Source organism: Galeopterus variegatus, unplaced genomic scaffold, assembly GCF_000696425.1.
Source record: "Galeopterus variegatus unplaced genomic scaffold, G_variegatus-3.0.2 Scaffold1571, whole genome shotgun sequence".
Lineage (NCBI taxonomy): Eukaryota > Metazoa > Chordata > Mammalia > Dermoptera > Cynocephalidae > Galeopterus > Galeopterus variegatus.
In genome coordinates, this window is record NW_007727682.1 from 308,934 (window position 1) to 313,702 (window position 4,769).

Sequence of the window (4,769 nt, forward strand, 5' to 3'; positions counted from 1 at the left end):
GCCCGGAGACCTTTCTGTCTCAATCCAGGTCATAGAGCTGAAATGCAAAGTGGAGTTTGTTCATTCTGCTGTTGAGAGGTTCAGGTGCTGGGAGACCTCAGGTTCCTATGTCTTCATCATCTTCAGATTGAAAATGAGCCAGGGCCCTGATGAAGTCTGAGAAATCCACTTGCTGGCTCCCATCAGGGAAGAAGCTGCTCATAACGCTGTCTCTCATCTCCTGGGAAATAACTGGCTACTTGGGTGGGCAGAGATGTTTCCAGATGTCTAATCTTCAGTCTTCTGCCCTTTTCTCTCTACACAGATTCAATTCAGCAATTACATCTCTATGGATATCTCTAGACCCTTCACCCCTGCCTGACCTCTCTGGTGACCTTCAGTCCCACACTTCCACCTGCCTGAGGGACAGTTCCATTCTGTCGTCTCACCAAAGATGGCCCAAAACCCAATACTCCAAATTGACGTCATCATTCTTCTACATCCAAGGCTTGAAACCTAGGAATTATTTTCAGCTCCTACCTCTCCCTTGGCACAGGTTCCTGGTTACTCACCACAGCACAGTCACCGGCTGCTGGTAATGGCTTCTACACTCATCCATTCTATCTGTCTGTGAGATGGTTGTGGGTGTAAAACTGACACACAGATCAGGCAGAATGGAGCCCACTTGGCATAGGCTGGTGTCAGTGTGGAAGTCTGCTACAAACACCAAAAGTGGTCATGTCGTGGAGCCAATGGGGCCAACAGGAGGGGATCAACAGGAGACATGGTCAAGGCCAATGCCAGCTTTCCAGAGTGACAGTGGATCAGGTAAGCAGAGTGAGCATAAGAATTTTTGAAGCCCTGAGCCAAGGGCAGACCCAGGGGCTGAGTAGGCAGGGCTCACAGGACAGATTGGCCTCTACAAAGTTTTGCTTGCTGGGTTGGGGGTGGTGTTCCCCTGGAAAGGCCCAGACTTGTGTTTTCTCAGGTGTCATGGCCAGGCTTTGTGGAAAATGTGCACCCTAAGGCAATCTCTCCTTTCCATCCTCCTGTCTCCACCTGAGCTCAGGGTGATCCCTTATTTGCCTGAAATTTGAAAATGGTCTCTTCCTAGTCGCCCTACTGGGTATCAGACCATTGTGCATTGGACTTTGGAGCCTCTGGAGGAGGAGCAACTAACATTGCACACCTGCTAGGCCAGCCAGGCTTTTTGTGTGTTCCATCACATTTATCCTGGCAGCAACCCATGAGACAGATGGTGATCTACCATTTGTTCGGCACCTTTAGTTTTTACTTTATTTTTACAAACACTGACTCATTTGATCCCGTGGTAACCCACTGAAGAGTCCTATTTGGTGGATGAGAAAACTAGGATCAAGAGAGATTAAACTGACTACCTAAAGTCACCCATGTCCTTGTTACTCAAGGTGTGGTCCATCAGTATCATCTGACAGCTCGTTAGAAAGCTGGATCTCCAGCTCATCCCTGGCCCACTAAACCAGCATCTACATTTATTTTTTTTAAATTAATTAATTATTGGAACATGGTTGATTGTACATATCTATGGGGCAGAGTCTACATTTAAGCAAGAACCCCGGGCAAAGTGTCAGCACATTAAAGCCGCTCTAGGTAGTTACTGGAGGAGTCTGTACTAGACACTTAACCTTATAAGGTTAAGTCTGCCCTAATCAGCAATGTTTGACACAAATACTCCAAGGTTACGGGCAACTCAGAGTCAAGCTTGGCCATTGGTGGGAAGTAAAGCTGCTGGAGTCGGGAATTGGGTGGTGGGAGAAGAGTGGAAAAAGGAAGTCAAGTCAAGGGGTGCTTGTGGGTGTCGTGCTGCGCCCCCACTGCTGTGGCTCCAGGCACCGGATGCCCCGGAGCTGGTGATGCAGTTGGGGAGGAAGACATGGGAAATCCACAGGGAAGATGACAGCCCTGCACGTTGAGGCATGGCGAGTGGTGCAGCGTGAGATGTTAGCGCTGGAGAAGGCACAGTCTGCTGAAAATGGAGGGCCTTCCCGAGGGGAGGCTGGGAAGGCAGGAGGGGGTAAGAAGGCCAGGCATGTAGTGGGCCCTGTGCACCAAGCAGGTGAGTGCAGGCTCGGTCTGGGGGCAGTGGAAAGTCTACAGGGGGTCTTGGCTGGAGAAGGGTCATCCCTCCACCCTTTGTTTCCCACACCAGTGTCTCCTCAGGGAAACATCTGTGTTGAACATCTCTAGGACATCGCAGCTTGTAGCCCTGCTCCCAGCTGATTCTCACCATCCAGGATTGAGCCCAGCAGGCCCCTTTCCTTTTGCCTGAGTCTCCACAGAGCCACCACCTTTCCCCCAGGCACTCGGCCACTCACCTGGGGAGTGATCTGCGACTCCTCTGAAGACCTCCACCTTCTGTTGCTTCCGCCTCTGACATATCTCTAACAAGACCCTTTTCTCATCCCTAAGTGGCCTCCCTACCTCCAGTGTCTTCACCCCACACGCAGGAGTCTATGCAGGCCTCCTTATCTGATCCAAACTCCTCAGCCTCAGCAACTGTTCGTAGGTCTCCACGCCTGCCTCCCACCTGTGTCACCTCTCGCTTTGCCCAGAGTTCCGGCTGAGACCGCTCCCCCACCTGCCTCCACACCCCTCCTTCCGATTCTCCTGGCCCATTCCTGCTTGTCTGTCGCCTGCCTGGGGAGACCTCCTCTCTTTGTTTCTTCTAGCCAAAGCCTGTCTGTCTTTCTATGTCCATCCTACACCCTCAGTCCTCTTATGTTTGGATTAGAGCCAAGGATTTGTGACTAGTGGCCCGGATTATAGTGATCTCTATTATGTGCAAATGTCATAGAATAGACTGACTGGAATAAAATAACAGCATGGTAATCATGGTGTTCTCTGGATACTGGATGACTGGTAATTTTTTTCTTTCTACATTTTATTTATTTATTTTTTTTAAAAAAGATGACCGGTAAGGGGATCTCAACCCTTGACTTGGTGTTGTCAGCACTGCATTCTCCCGAGTGAGCCACGGGGCGGCCCTTCTTTCTACATTTTATTTATTTATTTTTTTTAAAAAAGATGACCGGTAAGGGGATCTCAACCCTTGACTTGGTGTTGTCAGCACTGCATTCTCCCGAGTGAGCCACGGGCCGGCCCTTCTTTCTACATTTTAAATACATTTTTCTATTTCGTAGGCTGAGCAGGTATTATGCTATACTTACACAAAGAATATAAGCTGTATATGCTTTCTAAAGAATGGATTGAAGTAGGGAGAGACTGAGGGGTGAGATACTGCTCAGGAAGGCGGCCACTGGGTAAATGCACGTGGGGAGTGATTGACAGGTGGTTGGCCTTGTGGGGCTGGAGACGTGGAAAGCTCCGCAGTCACCCCCGTGGTTAATTCAGACCTGGCCTTGAGTCCCAGCTTTGCCCCTCACTCTGTGGCAACTTAGTTAGCCTCTGAGTTTCTACATTTCCTAGTTGTGTGGCCTTGGGTAACTAATTTAGCCTCCTTAAGTCTCATTCATTCAAAAGCTTCAGTAACTAACCAACTAGGTGCCAAGCACTGTTCTATATGCCGGACTCGCAGTAAACAATGCAGACAAATTCTCCTTCCTCATGGAGTTTTATATTCTAGAGGGGAGAGGCAGATGACAAGCAACCAAGAATTATGTGATATTTTATTTTTATATGTGTACACACACACACACACACACACACACACGATATGCCAGACGGTGACAAGTGCTATGAAAGAAACGCAAAGAGGTGGAATCTAGAGTGTGGGAGGTGGGAGGCTTGCTGTCTTAATCCTGGTGGTCTGGGGAAGCCTTACTGAGGAGGTGACCTCTGAACAGAGACCGGAAGGAAAAGAGAGCCAGCTCCGTGAGTGCCTGGGAAGAGAATTCCAGGCAAGAGCACAGCAGCGCAAAGGCCTCAGGGCAGGAGTGGGCTTGGTGACTGAGCAGCAGCAAGAAGGCCAGTGTGGCGGGAGCCAGAGGAGGGAGGAGTGGCAGGAGATGAAGCCAGGGAGGTGGCAGTGGGCCAGATCACGAGAGGCCTGGTAGCCATGGTCTGGACGTCAGTGGCTAGGAATGGTGGCAGCAGGGGCAGTGATAAAGGCAGAGGCTACAGGATTTGTGACATATTGAACGTGGACCGTGAGTAAAAGAAACACATCGAGGAAGACTCCTTAGTCTGGTTTCAGTCTGAGCAGCGGGAGGACGGAGGTGTCATTTATTAAGCTAGGGAAGGCTGTGGAAGTAGCAGATTTGGGGGGAAAATAAAGGTTTAATTTTGGATATTATGTTGGCCATGTCTATTAGATGTCCAGGTCAAAGTTGTGACTTGGCAGGTGGGTATTCAAATCTGGAGTTCAGGGGCCAGGGCAGGGCTAGAGATATAAATTTAGAAGCAGTCAGCATAGAGAGATGTATCTGAAAGCCATGAGCCTGGATGAGGTTATCTGGGGTGTGAGCTAGGACAGAGAGAAGGACTGAGTCCTGGACATCAGGAAGATGAAGAGGAACCAGAAAAATACATGAAGAAGGAGAGGCCGGTGGTGTAGAAGGGAAACGAATAAAGGGTAGAGTCCCAGAGGCCAGGCGAGGACGTGTTTACTAGACGTTTAATAGTAACCCAGTGTTGCTGTTGCTAGTGTTACTGATGGAGTGAATCCAGGCTTCAGGTGGGTGATTCTGTTAGCACTTTGTCAACAGGTATTCTAGAGGAATGGTGTCAGTATGGCTATATTAAAGAAAGGCTGCCATTTTTATTTTATTTTTTTTTTAAAAGATGACCGGTAA

At 49.2% G+C, this 4,769-nt stretch overlaps 1 long non-coding RNA gene across 1 annotated transcript; it reads left to right on the forward strand.

The window, feature by feature from the left end:
- The first annotated feature begins 321 nt into the window (after positions 1-321).
- On the forward strand, positions 322-2,847 carry LOC103594514. Its single transcript, XR_550859.1, has 2 exons — positions 322-807; positions 2,168-2,847. It is a non-coding gene; the product is annotated as an uncharacterized LOC103594514 (long non-coding RNA).
- The last annotated feature ends 1,922 nt before the right edge of the window (positions 2,848-4,769 follow it).